Raw genomic sequence first — 16799 nt, forward strand, 5'->3', positions numbered from 1 at the left:
AAGTTCATTCCGAAAATATTAACCATAATAAGTATTATACATGAAACATAACATAAATGTAACTAAAGATTCAACATACGAGTAGCACATCACGCGAGGAACTAGTATATTTAATAACTGTGAAGCAAGAATATTTTGAATTCATGTCAATCTGTCTTCACATTGAAGTTTCATTCAGATTCAGCCAGTTCGCTCCACGTATCTCCATAAGAACTAGGCCCATAAGTAAATTGGGAAGTCATTAAGATTTTTTTTTCTTGCAAAAAATTAAAAAGAAAATTGTCACAGATATCACATTCTAGTCCAAAAGTTTGCATCTTCACAGATCCTAAAAACTTCATGAAACAATAGACCAAATTAAAAGGCATTTGATTTTACCTTAAAAGGAAAAATTCTACAGTCGAACAAGTATACAATGTTTGGTTTAATCGGATCAAGTTTAAAGATTCTTGTGAACAAATTCTAAAGTAATTACTATTATGCATACGAATTTGTTAAAATTGTAAGACTTACTTAAGATCCTCAGCCAACTCTCCCAAAGTCATAAATTTTGCTGTCCATCCTTTCTTGCGAATTATGTGATGGATTCTAGCTAACCTGTTAAAAAAAAATCATTAGAATGAAAATAATAATTGAAACAACAAAATTTAATCAAATTGATTCTGAATAAATACCAAGATGCCTAAAAGGAACATCATGTCAATGCAAAATCTTTATAATAAAAGTCATACAATATATTAACAACCCAATAGGCATAAAAAAAAAAATGCAAATTCCAAGGGTTTTATTGTATTAATAGGACTTATTTAGTATTTGGACTAGTACTATACTAGTAAGAAACCAAATACTACCGGTACAAGAGAGAGTTTTTTCTCCTTCTCTAAGTAGAGCTCATACAACCTCTTAAATACATTAAAAACCTATGTTTTCTGCTTTTTTTTTTTTTTTTTTTTTACAATCCCATAATCCTTTTTAAGCAACCCTAAACCCTAGATACACAAGTTCTCAAAACCCTAAACCCATAACTACTCTCCACTGGTAAGTTATAAATCCAACTGAAAGGTCTATATTATGCACCAACTAAACTCCAACGTAAACTCAAAATAGGACCATGAGTATATAAATAATTAGAACATGCAAGCACATGATGAGATTTCTTTGAATTATATGAAAGCATAGTAAAAACGAAAAACAGACATACTCGGATTTTTTTGCTCGTCTTTCAAACCTATAGACCAAGATGCAACACGATCAAATTAGTATCAACTCAGTAAAAGTCAACAATTAATTTAAATTAAATTAAAAAGTAAAACCAAAAGCAGAACTTGCCACGAGCTCACTATGTCTCCTGAATGGGCAAACACATTCCAAATTACCAGAGAATAAACTAAAAAAAAAAAAAAAGAGTAGCGGAATTAGTGTTTGGGTTAGGGGATGAAGAAAAAGCAAAATCTAATTACTACATGACAAAAAAAAAAACAAAAACAAAAACAAAAACAAAACAAAACCCTAATCAATTAGCATAAATTCGTACCTATACAGAAACAATCCACCAATAATTGCTCAGTAAAAGTAAAATCCTCCGTAGAATCCTCCATTGTGTAATTTTAGAGATCGATCGTACAAGAAAAATCTGAAACACGATGCAACCCTACTGTTAGTGTTATTTTTTGGAGTGGGCGTTGCTGAACATCAACTATTTATTCTATTAAGTTTGGGGGCTGCGGTTTTTTTTTTTAATTATTATTATTATTATTATTATGGGTTAGGCCAGACTTCAGTAGATTGGGTCAACCTCAGCCTAGTCCATATTTGTGCCAAGTCACTGCTCTTCTTTTTGCTCAAATCTTCACTTGCTCTATCATGGTGGAACTCAGTTGCAACATGAAAAGACCAATGAAGCATGCGGCGTACTGCAATTGGCACAATCAATGAACACTGACAACCCCTCCAAACCTAAAATTGAGTTTGAAAAGTCCTACCTAACCCCCATCTTAGACTGAACATGTCCTGTTGATCAACCTCGTAAAGATGCCTCCAAGAGTTTCATAGCCAAGTGATAAAGGAGTCACATCCAACAGAAGCAACTCCTTAACATCTCCACGAAGGATACCACCTTGAATTGCAGCTCCCATAGCAACTGCCTCATCAGGATTTACTCCTTTGCTTGGGGGCTTCCCAAAGATTTGTGTAACTATCTCTTGTACCTTGGGAACACGGGTCATCCCTCCCACAAGAAGAACTTCATTCACATCCTTGACTGATATCCCAGCATCCTTTACACAGTTGTTGCATGGATTTTTGGTCCTCTCAATCAAGTGATCCACCAAAGTCTCAAACTTTGATCTGGTCAGTGTGATATTAAAATGTTTAGCACCAGAAGCATCGGCAGTTATAAATGGAAGGTTGATATCAGTCTGACTTGTAGATGAGAGTTCTATCTTAGCCTTTTCAGCTGCTTCCCGAAGCCTCTGCAGTGCCATCTTGTCCTTTGAAAGATCAATCTCGTCAGTTCTCTTAAACTCATTCACCAAGAATTCTAGAAGTGCATTGTCAAAGTCGTCCCCTCCCAAAAAAGTATCTCCATTTGTAGCTTTGACCTGTTAAAAAGACTATTAGCTGACTCATTTACGATGAAGAAACAACACAGCAAAAATTGAGTGATGCATACCTCGAAGACACCATTTGATATTTCCAGGATTGAAACATCAAAAGTTCCACCTCCAAGATCAAAACAGCTACAAGGCCTTCTTCGCTGTTTAGCCCATAAGACAGTGCAGCAGCAGTTGGTTCATTAATGATTCTTTGGACATCTAGACCAGCAATTCTTCCAGCATCCTTTGTTGCTTGCCTCTGTGCATCATTAAAATAAGCTGGAACAGTGATCACAGCTTTAGAAACTGTTTTACCAACGTATGCCTCAGCAGTTTCTTTCATCTTGGTAAGAACAAATGCCCCATTCTGTTCTGGAGAGTACTGCTTTCCATTGGCTTCAAGCCAAGCATCTCCAGCAGGGCCTCTAACAATCTTATAAGGCGCCATCTTCATTTCTTTTTGCATTTGAGGGTCATCAAATCATCTCCCTATGAGACGTTTGGTACCAGAAAATGTGTTAGATGGGTTGGTCACACCCTGACGTTTGGCTGGGGTTCCCACAATCAGCTCCCCTTTCTTGTCAAAGGCAACCACTGACGGTGTGGTTCGAGCACCTTCAGCATTCTCAATAACTTTGGGATTCTGCAGAAAATATCAGTGAAATAGCCAAAGAAAATTATCATGGAAAATTAACAATAAGGAAGGAAATTAATTTTTTTTACATAATCAAAAAAGTTAAAATGAGGATGAACAAACCTTTCCCTCCATAACTGAAACACATGAATTGGTGGCACCCAAGTCAATACCAACAACATCGCTGCCAATGGGCCTAGAACTGTGTATGGTTTAAAATAAAATAAAAATAAATAAAATCATCAAAGAGGCTTGCATTGGAAACATACAATAAACTGCAGAAAGAAGAGATATACCTAAAGGGTCTTGCCAAGGATGCCCATTTGTTAACAAAAGGAGAGGTAGCAAATGATGTCTTGGCACTGCCACCTATGAACTGTGGGAGTAACAAGGCGCAAGAAGATTTTTATGATCAAAATAGTCACATGCATGAGACTTCGCAAAACATGGATTAATAAAAATAACATTAGGATATGTAAAACCTTCCACATATTTGAGAAAAAATATAACTCAATTGAATAATGAAACAATGAAGAATGCATCTGTTAACTAAAAAAGAAAATAAATAACAGATTCCAAAATTAAAAAATCATCAACAACAAGAAAAAATAACAAGAAATCAACTACAATGACTAATCCGATTACAATCTATCATCGAATAGATTTCAAGGTAGGAACTTTTTAGTTTTCTTCGTTTTCCCAGCCAATAAAAAAAATAAAAACAGAGGATTTCCATTCTGTAACAAAGACAAAAGGGGGAAAAAAGAATAAAGGAATAGAACTTACGGATCTCCAAGCTGCTAAAGAAGAAGTTCGAAGCTTCTGATGCCTTAGAGACCGAAGAAGCACAGAAGTGGCCATAACTGAAGAAATGGTTGACTAGGATGTGGGGTTTAAGAATCGGGTTTTAGAGCATGAGAAAGAAAGAGAAACATATGGTGCTCTTGCAAAGGGTTTTAAAGACAAGGCATGAAAGTTTTCTTGAGCAACACGAATAACACAAGTACACAGGAGTGAGGCAAAAGTTATTACCATATAAAAATGATGAGAATACTGACCACAATTTTTTTTTTTTAACCTTAATTGGGGCTATTGAATTTATGAGTGTAATTTTAGCACAATTATCATTCGAAAATTATTTTATGCAATAAACTAGTTGTTAAATTGTGAATCGTATAATTTAAAAAAAAATTATATATATATATATATAAACACATATATAAAGGTATATTCATTAGAAATTTTGAATATATTCAACTAATAACTAATTTATTAATCACATATGTAATAGTATTTAACAAGCTAACTAAATAAATCAAACTAGCATGTGTTTATGACATGCACATTCAAATTAATTAAACTCAAAAGTAGTGTGTCTTTGTGTTAAAACTCATTTCTCTCTTTCTCTCTCCCTTATGTGTGTGTGTTTGTTTCTCAAAAAAAAAAAGTGGTAATACATTACAAATCACCCATAATAATAATTTCTTTTTATCATATTCATCATCTTGTCTAATCAACTCCATCTCAAGTCAATGTTATCATCATGTTTATCATTTTGCAAGCTTATCTATTCATTAAAATTGTCTTCATCATCATCAATATTTAATATCACTTCTTGTTCTCTTAGTTTAATAATTTTTTAAAAAATATTTCTTCTTGGCATTTTAATTTCTTAGACTTATAAGAATAATGAAAAAAATAAAAAACAATTATATTCTCAATTAATAATTTATTCATAGTATAGAAAATAAATTTGTAAATATGAAAGTGAAGTATAAATGTGTCTCCCAAATTTTGTAGGAGAAAGAGGGGAAAAAAAACTTATGGACATGTTATTTTATCAAGCTAAATTAAATAATCTAGTAATTTTGTGTTAAAAACAAGTCTAATAACTTGTTCAATTCAAATAAAAGTACAAATTTTTTTAAAAAGATTCATTTAAAGCATATATCTGTGAATCGTACGATGCATACGATTTTACACAATATGGACAATATATCGTACAATTCATGAGCATTTCTGATACACCCTCACAATACGTAACTTTTTACAAAAAATATAATACGTATCGTGTATCATACGATATTGACAACTATTTAGGTATCAATTGGAATTTGGACCGATAAGTGGCTTAATGAACCGAACACCTTCAAAGTCTTATCTCAACCAAATACACTACCAACACAAGCAAAGGTTAGTGCTCTCATTGATCCTCTAACATGCGAATGGCAAGCTAAGCTAGTGAAGCAAATTTTTATTTCAATCAATGCTTAAGCTATTCTTAAATTACCCTTTAGTGCTTGCTTGCCAGTGGATATATTATTATATTGCGCTAACAGGTGAATGTGGATGGGGCGGTTTTTGCTTAGTCTCGACAGGCGAGTGTAGGTGTGGTAATTTGAGATCATGAGGGTAGAGTTATGGCTACTTCAAGTAGAAGTTTTCATCAACCATTGGGCCCCTGGAGATTGAAGCGAAAGCCATGGAGGTATGAGTGTCTTTTGCTTGGGATGTTGGTCTAAAAGATTTGGTCTTTGAATGTGATTCTAAGATACTAGTTGATACTCTTTTGGGATAATACACACCACCTATGGTTGTCTCAAACTTCTAGCTAGGGTAGCTCTAAAGCTCCTAGATTTCCTATCAATAAAAGTCTCCCATGTAAAGCCTCAAGGCAACATACCAACTCATATTTTGGTGAAATATGTGAATGATATGTTAGGATTTGTGCCCTTAAATCCTATTGTATAATGCTATGTATGATATTATGTATGACATTATGTATGACATGATGTATGACTTAATATTGTGATTGATAAAGTTATTTTATTATTATCTAAAATAATGGTAACATGAATATGGGACATTATCATATAGTCCATGAGATGCATTGTATGTGATTTATGTGAAAAGTCACAGAAGATGTAAATCACAAGTTCTTTGTAAACTCAGAATTTATAGTTCATAGTCGGTGATGAAATTGGACATTTCATCTGCGAAGACTATAACGTATCAACTAAGATGGTTTGTCTTGATCATGGAAGTGGAGACTTCTAGTTGATATGTTGATATGTTTTAAGAGTTAAGACATATTGAACAGGACTGCTATGAGATTTATTATTCTCCTAACGACTGTCAAATGAATAATAAATCTCACGACTTCTATTTGCATGAACTCTTAATCCTGAGAGAATAATGGACCTGATCATGAGGTGTGGGTTGCTTTGATATATCAAGAGTAAGATCTAAAGTGACGGTCAAAACCTCAGTATGTTGGGCAGCCACATTTAGTGTTGATGGAACATATATTCTCAAGATGGAATTCATAGTCTCTTGATGGAGATATAAAATATTCCCTTGAGATAAGTTTAATGGGTTCAGTTATTCAGAGAGTTAGGCCTAACCACTTTAGTAAGAAATTGCTCAAGTATATATTTATGAAATTGGATTTCATAAATATATAATGAATAACTTTAAAGGATTAAACCGGGTACTCAAGGATAAGATATAGTAATTTACAAAGTGGCAGTCTACATTTATGACTTTGTGTTACTACGAATATTTTATGAAGGGATTGCATGTATAATAAAGTTTTGGGATATAATTTATTAATAAGGCTTAGAGTACAATTATATTTATATAGTGGTATTAAATATAATTAATGGTAACTTTGGACTTGTCAAGAGTTGACGGAAAAGCCCAAGGCCTATTGGAGCTAGTGTCTTATTGGTCCCTTTTGGTCCCACTTCAAGCCACACACTAAAGCCCAATTGGAAAGGCCCAATAGGCCAGCCCAATTAGATAATTAGTTAGTTATAAAGGGAGAAATATACAGAATTTTTTATGAGAAGAAAGAGAAAATAAGAAACGGTGTGTGAGAGAGTGTGAGACACACTTTCATTCTCTCTTGAAAACTGATTGAGAGACCACACATCTTGGGCGTAAAGTGGAATTGGAGTGAAGATTAAAAGTGTTCCCAAGTGCTTCTAATCTTTGTTTTGAATTTCTCCACACCAAGGTACGCCATCTTGTTCTTAAATTCTGAAATTTACATAGTGCACGTTATCAATCATGAATGAAATAGATCCTTGTTTGTTACTTTCGCTATGTGTTTTGTATGAGATACAAAATCAAAATTTTTCCTTCAATTGGTATCAGAGCCAGGTTTTCATATCATGATTGTATAGCGTGTGATTGAATTTTAGAATTTAAGAAAACTGTTATCTTTGTCTTTCAATTTTCTGCATCATTTGGATATAATGAAGAGAATTGCATCACTTGTGTGTGTGTGTATATATATATATATATATATATATATATCCGTGTCTTCACAAGGATATATATTATTGTTGATCAAGTACCGTGTTCTTAGTTTTGTCAATGGAGATTTTAGTTATCAAACAGTTTCGGATTGAAAGGCATTGTTTTGTGGCCTACGGTATCTTTGTGATACACCAAGACCAAATGAAACATGCTCAGTATATGTTGAAGCAACTGTTTTATAACTGTTCTTTGTTTGCACCGCTTGGCCTATTGTTTTCATGGCATGGATTTAATGTAATTGCATGGCTTCCATGGCTTGACTTTAATGCTTGGCTATCTTGTGTTTTTAAGAGATTGAATCCGTATAAAGCAATCTAAGCCTCTGAAGGTTACGTACATATATATATATATATATATATATATATATATATATATATATATAAAAAGTAATAATTATATATTACATATATTAATTTGTATATTATATTATATATAATATAATTTGAATTTTTATATGTACTAAGGGTTTTTATTACGTTATATATATATATATATATATATATATATATATATATATATATATATGTTAATGCTAGTTTAATGAAATTTATTCCTAATGAGATTAGGATTATATTTTTTTCACGTGTCTAGCATTATTATGGTTTTTGACCTTAAAAACCTTTATTTTAAAATATCTAGTGAGAGAGAGATACAAGGGTTGGATCTCATGGCCTCCATTGTTGGTTCATAGTAGTGTGAAATATATACTTTATCTTTGCCTCGAGCTTAGCATTCCATGCGGAGAGTATTTATTTCATGGTCCTACAAGATTGAATTTCCTGGTTTATAGTGGTTTGATAAACACCTTGTCTTAGCTTCGAGCTTTGCATTCCATGCGGAGGATGTTTTATCATGGTACTTCAAAATAAGCCTATTAAAGGAATGAAATGTGGTTACACATGATTCTAGACAATGGTATACACTATACTAAGTATTATAGTATCCTCTAGGCTGAGTTCTTACTATTATTACTTAGAGGCTAAATGTAAAACGGCATATTATTAGTGTTTGATAAGAGTTATCATGATAGAACTAATAATGAGAATAGTTCTCAATCAATCATAGTATTTTATGTTCACTCTATGCTGAAAGATATTGAATATGAGATTAGGTTGTCGTTGCATATATTATTTTATAATTTTTGTTAAGGTTCCATATTATATGCTTATATGCTAAATTGATAATGTCTAGTTTACTTATTATATTCATGTTTATTATTTTCAGATTTTATCATGGCATCATTTAGCCCACTTGTTTCTATTCTTAACCAAAACAAACTGACTGGATCCAACTATGTTGATTGGAAAAGAAATTTGGACATTGTTCTTACTGCTGAAGAGCACAAATATGTGCTTACTCAACCATGTCCTACCTTTCCTTCATTAGATGCTCCTCTTGAGGAAAAACAGCGATATGATCGTTGGCAAAAATCTAATGAGATGGCCAAGTGCTATATCCTAGTATCTATCTCAAATGTTCTACAGCATCAAATGCAGGATGTAGAACTTGCTTCGAACATAATGCATAGTCTGAAGGAGATGCTTGGTGAGCAAGGCCGTTCTGCAAGGCAAGAAACCATGAGGCAAATTTATAATACCAAAATGGCTGCAGGAAGTTCAGTGAGGAAGCATTGTCTTAGGATGATTGCTAATCTGAACACATTAGAAATTTTAGGTGCCGACATTGATGGAGAATCCCAAGTGAATATAATACTCCAGTCACTACCAGAATCATTCAAAGAATTCAGACTCAATTATAATATGAACAAAAAGATTTATTCTTTGTCTGAATTAATGAATGAGTTAGTGGCGGCGGAAGGCATCCTTGGTACTTCTAGTGTTGAAGCCAATGTGGGTGAAGCTTCTACTTCTCAACCTAAGTCGAAAGGCAAGGGTAAGAAGAAGAAGAAGAAGGACTTCATTAAGAAAGATGGTAAACAAATTGCCTTAGGGGTTGCCAACAAAGGAAAGAAAACCAAAAGAAAGTGTTTCCATTGTGGTGAGAAAGGACATTGGAAGAGGAATTGTCCAATATTCAAGGCTGCCAAGAATAAGGGTATGAAAAGTTCATTTCTTCTTGAAATATGTTTGGTACAGAATCCAACGGATTTCTGGTGTGTGGATTCAGGTTGTACTAATCATATCTGCAATTCTTTGCAGGGGTTCCAGGAGACCAGAAAGTTGAATGAGGGAGAACTATTTCTTACTTTGGCTGATGGGAGCAAGATTCCGGTTGAAGCTGTTGAAGTGTTTAATTTGTGTTTTAAGTCTAGAGTTTTAATATTGGAAGACTGTTTGTATATACCTAATGTTCGTAGGAATTTAATTTCTGCAACTTACTTAGGTAAACATGGATATTGTATTATCCTGAAAGACAATGTTGTAATAAAGAAGGATAAAGTATTTATTTGTTCTGGCAATATTGTAGATGGTCTTTATATTTTAACTCCTGATAAGCATGAATTATACAATTCTGAATTAGATAGTAACTCTCATGTGAATCATTAAAGAGAAAGTTTCCTTCTACTAGTGATGCATATTTATGGCACTTGCGTTTAGGTCATATTGATTCAAGTAGGATTCAAAGACTAATCAAAGATGGACTTTTACAGCCCATGGACTTTGATGGTTTTCCAATTTGCGAATCTTGTTTGGAAGGTAAGATGACCAAACGACTTTTTAATGCAAAGGGTAGAAGAGCCCAAGATTTGCTAGAATTAGTACATTTAGATGTATGTGGCCCTATGTCAATCCAAGCAAGAGATGGCTATGAGTATTTCATTACTTTCACTGATGATTACTCTAAATTTTGTTATGTGTACCTAATGAAACGGAAGCCCGAAGCCTTTGAAAAGTTCAAAGAGTTTAGAGCTGAAGTTAAGAATCAATTGGGTAAACACATAAAGGTCATTCGATCTGATCGAGGTGGCGAATACCTTCTTGGTGATTTTAAGGATTACTTGACTGAAAATGGGATTATATTCCAGTTGACTGCACCTGGAACTCCACAACAAAATGGTGTAGCAGAAAGAACGAATAGGACTCTTTTAGATATGGTTAGGTCCATGTTGAGTTATTCGACTCTACCAATTTCTTTTTGGGGATATGCCTTAAATACTGCAATGTATCTTTTGAATTTAGTACCTTCGAAGTCTATTCCTAAAACACCTGTAGAGTTGTGGAATGGGCATAAGCCTAGTATGAGACATCTCCACATTTGGGGTTGTCCAGCACGTGTTGAAAGGAAAGCCTGACAAGTTACAGTCTAAAATAGAAGTGGTATTTTTTGTAGGGTATCCAAAAGGGACAGTTGGAGGTTTATTCTATGGTCATAAGGATAATAAAGTGTTTGTTAGCACAAATGCCAAATTCTTGGAAAATGACTATATGAATAATTTTACTCCGAGAAGTAGAGTTGTCTTGGCTGAAATGAATGAACCTGTACTTGAACAACCAATGGATGAAACTAGGGATGATGTGACTATATTAGATACACCACAAGATACTACTCATGAGATGTCTAATACACAGGTGCCTCGTCGTAGTGGGAGAATTATTCGGCCTCCTATAAGATTCATAGGTTTGGGAGAAACTTATGAGGCTATCTCAGAAGAGGCTGAATCGGATCCTTACACTTATGATGAAGCAATAAATGATATAGATGCACATCATTGGGTCCAAACTATGAAATCTGAATTGAATTCTATGTATTCCAATTATGTATAGGATCTTGTAAAGGCGCCTAACGGCATTAAACCTGTTGGTTGCAAATGGGTTTACAAGAGAAAGAGAGGGATAGATGGAAAAGTTGAAACCTTTAAAGCAAGACTAGTGGCGAAAGAGTATACACAAAAAGAAGGTATTGATTATGATGAAATTTTTTCGCTAGTAGCCATGCTTAAATTTATCAGAATTCTCTTATCCATTGCTGCTCACTATGATTATGAGATTTGGCAAATGGATGTCAAGACTGCATTTCTTAATGGCAATCTTGAAGAGGAAATATACATGTTGCAACCGGAAGGTTTCATAGCAAAGAACCAAGAGCATATGGTATGCAAGTTGAATAAGTCCATTTATGGACTTAAACAAGCATCTAGGTCATGGAACATCAGATTTGATCAAGCAATCAAGTCATTTGGTTTTGAACAAAATCTTGATGAACCATGTGTGTATAAAAGACATCGAGACAAAGTAGTAATGTTCCTAGTGCTTTATGTTGATGATATTCTACTCATTGGGAATCATGTAAGGGTAATGTCATCGGTTAAAGTTTGGTTGTCAAGCCAATTTGATATGAAGGACTTGGGTGAGGCTAACTTTATTCTAGGGATCAAGCTTTGGTGAGATCGCAAGAATAAGATATTAGGCTTATCACAAGCTGGATATATAGATAAGGTCCTAGAACGGTTTAGCATGCAAAACTCCAAGAATTGATTGCTTCCTTTTAGACATGGAGTTCCTCTGTCTGATGACCAAAGGCCTAAGACTCAAGAGGAAGAAAATATGATGAGACAAGTTCCTTATGCTTCTGCAGTGGGAAGTCTTATGTATGCCATGCTTTGTACTAGACCAGATATTTGTTATTTAGTTGGCATGGTCAGCCGATATCAATCAAATCCAGGACCAAAACATTGGCAAGCTGTAAAGAATATTCTCAAGTATCTTAGGAGAACGAGAGATTATATGTTTGTTTACCGGTGTGAGGATTTAATTCCCATTGGCTATACAGATTTAGACTTTTAGTCAAATCTAGATTTCAGAAAATCCACTTCAGGATGTGTTTTCACCTTGGGAGGTGGAGCCATAAGTTGGAGGAGTGTTAAGCAATCTTGTATTGCGGACTCCACCATAGAAGCCGAGTATGTTGCTGCTTATGAAGCAGTAAAGGAAGCTGTTTGGCTCAAGAAATTCCTTTCTGATCTTGGTGTTATGAGAATGGAGCAAGTTCCCATCACATTGTTTTGCGACAATAGTAGAGCGGTTGCACAATCCAAAGATCCAAGAAATCACAAGAAAGGAAAGCACATTGAGAGGAAGTACCACATCATTCGAGACATTGTTACTCGTGGAGATGTTGTGGTAGCAAAGATTGAAAGTGCAAATAATCTAGCAGATCCCTTTACCAAAGTCTTGCCTCAAAGGACTTTCGAGTCACATTTGGAAGCAATGGGAGTTAGATTAGTGCACAATAGTGTTTAGGGCAAATGGGAGATTGTTAGGATTTGTGCCCTTAAATCCTATTGTATGATGCTATGTATGATATTATGTATGACATTATGTATGACATGATGTATAACTTAATATTATGATTGATAAAGTTATTTTATTATTATCTAAAATAATGGTAACATGAATATGGGACATTATCATATAGTCCATGAGATGCATTGTATGTGATTTATGTGAAAAGTCACAGAAGATGTAAATCACAAGTTCTTTGTAAACTTAGAATTTATAGTTCGTAGTCGGTGATGAAATTGGGCATTTCATCTACGAAGACTATAACGTATCAACTAAGATGGTTTGTCTTGATCATGGAAGTGGAGACTTCTAGTTGATATGTTGATATGTTTTAAGAGTTAAGACATATTGAACAGGACTGCTGTGAGATTTATTATTCTCCTAACGACTATCAAATGAATAATAAATCTCACGACTTCTATTTGCATGAACTCTTAATCCTGAGAGAATAATGGACCTGATCATGAGGTGTGGGTTGCTTTGATATATCAGGAGTGAGATCTAAAGTGAGAGTCAAAACCTCAGTATGTTAGGCAGCCACATTTAGTGTTGATGGAACATATATTCTCAAGATGGAATTCATAGTCTCTTGATGGAGATATAAAATATTCCCTTGAGATAAGTTTAATGGGTTCAGTTATTCAGAGAGTTAGGTCTAACCACTTTAGTAAGAAATTGCTAAAGTATATATTTATGAAATTGGATTTCATAAATATATAATGAATAACTTTAAAGGATTAAACCGGGTACTCAAGGATAAGATGTAGTAATTTACAAAGTGACAGTCTACATTTATGACTTTGTGTTACTACGAATATTTTATGAAGGGGTTGCATGTATAATAAAGTCTTGGGATATAATTTATTAATAAGGTCTAGAGTGCAATTATATTTATATAATGGTATTAAATATAATTAATGGTAACTTTGAACTTGTCAAGAGTTGACGGAAAAGCCCAAGGCCCATTGGAGCTGGTGTCTTATTGGTCCCTTTTGGTCCCACTTCAAGCCACACACTAAAGTTCAATTGGAAAGGCCCAATAGGCCGGCCCAATTAGATAATCAGTTAGTTATAAAGGGAGAAACATACAGAATTTTTTATGAGAAGAAAAAGAAAATAAGAAACGGTGTGTGAGAGAGTGTGAGACACACTTTCATTCTCCCTTGAAAACTGATTGAGAGACCACACATCTTGGGCGTAAAGTGGAATTGGAGTGAAAATTAAAAGTGTTCCCAAGTGCTTCTAATCTTTGTTTTGAATTTCTCCACACTGAGGTACGCTATCTTGTTCTTAAATTCTGAAATTTACATAGTGCACGTTATCGAGCATGAATGAAATAGATCCTTGTTTGTTGCTTCCGCTATGTGTTTTGTATGAGATACAAAACCAGAATTTTTCCTTCATGATATTGATAATAGTGATAATTATGTAATGTGAATAAAGGAAAATCTGCCACTAATTGAGTCAGCTATTACTCATGATGTACTAAATTTATCTTTATCTTAATAAATTTACAAGGTGAACGTGGATGGGGTGGTTTTTGCTTAGTCTCGACAGGCGAGTGTAGGTGTGGAAATTTGAGATCATGAGGGAAGAGTTACGGCTACTTTAAGTAGAAGATTTCATCAACCGTTGGGGCTGTTGGAGATTGAAGTGAAAGCCATGGAGGTATGAGTGTCTTTTGCTTGGGATGTTGGTCTAAAAGATGTGGTCTTTGAATGTGATTCTAAGATAGTAGCTGATACTCTTTAGGGATAATACACACCACCTGTGGTTGTCTCAAACATTCTAGCTAGGGTAGCTCTGAAGCTCCTAGACTTCCAATCAATAAAAGTCTCTCATGTAAAGCGTCAAGGCAAAATACCAGCTTATATTTTGTATGTGAATGATATAGATAATAGTGATAATTATGTAATGTGAATAGAGGAAAATCCGCCACTGATTGAATTAGCCATTACTCATGATGTACTGAATTTATCTTCATCTTAATAAAAATACAAGTTTTACATAAATTTTTTTAAAAAAAACTAAAAAGTATTAGGTATCGTGGACATTTATGTATTTTAAATATAAATGTACTTTGAAGGACTATTGGAGGTGTAATAGAATATGAAATCACAGTATCTTTTTTTAGTGGTTGTTGAGAACCTTGAGGTAAAGATTTTTTATTTTTAGACTTCGAAATTGGTGTATTGTTATTTGTAGAAAAAGAAAAAATAAAGAAAAATATGCCCTTTTGCAGGCTTACGATTGTGTTAAAAATTGTTTTTTTTTTTTTGGGTTTTATTTATTTATTTATAAATTCCAACTTTTTTTTTAGAATTTATAAATTCCAACTTAAAATACTAACAATTAATCAAATTATAAAACTATACAATAACATAGAAGATGAAATTCATGCCCTACAAAAAAGTTAAATAGCCACTTTAATGCAAATCTAAAACCCAAAACACCCCCCCCCCCCCCCCACACACACACACACACACACACACACATATAAACAAATAAATTAATAATTTTAAAACAGAAGTTTAGAGAAATTATGTCATGTCTATTACTTCCTAACTTACAACACATTCAACACAATTCCTAAATCATGTAGGATGGTAAACACGACTTGCTTGTAGAATTTATTGGAGCACGATATAATTTTGTAATTACCAATACTCATGGATTGTTGATTTATCTTAAACGAATTACAATTTGCATTTAACATATGCTTGAATTTTCCAAGATTAATTATTATTTGTAATATTTCTTTCACGATAAAATTAAATCCCGCACAAGGCAAGTTTAACACTAGTCAAACTCCCTCAAGTCAGACTTATGCAAATCTATCGGGAAGCCAATAAAAATGCAGACATGTTAGCCAAAAGAGGATGCCCTTAGGGTGAAGATTTTGTTGTTTTTTATGCCAATAAATATGGAAACTTCTCTTTTGTTAAGCTTTGATGTTTATGGTTTGTACGGTAATAGAATGTCTGCCGCTTATGTCTTTTGGATGGTTTTTTTTTTAATGTTAATCTCCTTATTACCAACAAATAAGAATTATTAAAAACAAAGTAGAGAAAGTAAAAAGTAAAAATCAGTAAAAATGTTATCATTAAAAATCAGTTGATTAATGTGTACATATCCAAGAATATTAATAAAAAAAAATGTACATCCTCATTCCATGGAACACTGTAACATGTTATGTTAAGTTTAAATTATTATATAACTTTAGAATTGTACCATTTGTTTTTCTTTCAAAATATAAGTATAATTTCTATATTAGAGAAACTTGAAAATTAAGTTAATATTTTGAATATTTATCATTTTTATTGCTTTTTTAGAGCTCATGTCTCCAATTTATAATGCTTATTTTGTTTGTATTTTTTACCGCAAAACTAAAGAGTTTGGATCAAATAGAATAAAATTTCATACTTTTCAACCCATAAATTAAGAATAAATATATAAATTTTGAGCCCGAAACTAAAAGGAAACCTACAAAAAAATCAATTTGAGACCCATTTAATCCAAAATGGACCGAATGGACCAATGAGGCCTGAAAGAGACCGATTGGACCAAATGAAACTGAAGTAAACCAAATGGACCAAAGTGGACCAAATAATTTTTTTTTATTAATGTTGTTGATGTGAAACTAACTAATCATGTCATTTTGTATTTTTTTTTATACTATTAAAAATTTAAATGAAAACGTTCATAAGATGTATTATATTATTTGAAAGATTGTGTTGTTTGATTAACATTAATTTAAAAAATGCTTAAATAACTTCATGTACTAATAAATTTGGACAAAATAATTAAATTTATTTATTTAGTTATTTACTAATAGATTTTGCTTCTGAAATGGATGTAGTAAAAATGAATATTACACTTAAACTTTTAGACTTATATGTATGAGATAGGTTCAAGTTACACCTAGTGTAATTTTAAAAAGTTACACATTTTTTAAACCATTAGATTTAAGTTGATCTAACAATTAAAAAAAAGACTATAATTATT

At 33.1% G+C, this 16799-nt stretch overlaps 1 long non-coding RNA gene and 1 pseudogene across 1 annotated transcript; both read right to left on the reverse strand.

Annotated features, from left to right (window-relative positions):
- Positions 1-480: 480 nt before the first annotated feature.
- LOC142623936 (uncharacterized) lies at positions 481-1401 on the reverse strand. The gene is made up of 3 exons (XR_012842251.1): positions 1330-1401; positions 1202-1228; positions 481-597 (listed from the first exon to the last, which is right to left on the reverse strand). It is a non-coding gene; the product is annotated as an uncharacterized LOC142623936 (long non-coding RNA).
- Positions 1402-1994: 593 nt separating this feature from the next.
- On the reverse strand, positions 1995-4132 carry LOC142625307 (heat shock 70 kDa protein, mitochondrial-like; annotated as a pseudogene).
- Positions 4133-16799: the final 12667 nt, after the last annotated feature.

Source organism: Castanea sativa, chromosome 2 (genome assembly GCF_040712315.1).
Source record: "Castanea sativa cultivar Marrone di Chiusa Pesio chromosome 2, ASM4071231v1".
Taxonomy (NCBI): domain Eukaryota; kingdom Viridiplantae; phylum Streptophyta; class Magnoliopsida; order Fagales; family Fagaceae; genus Castanea; species Castanea sativa.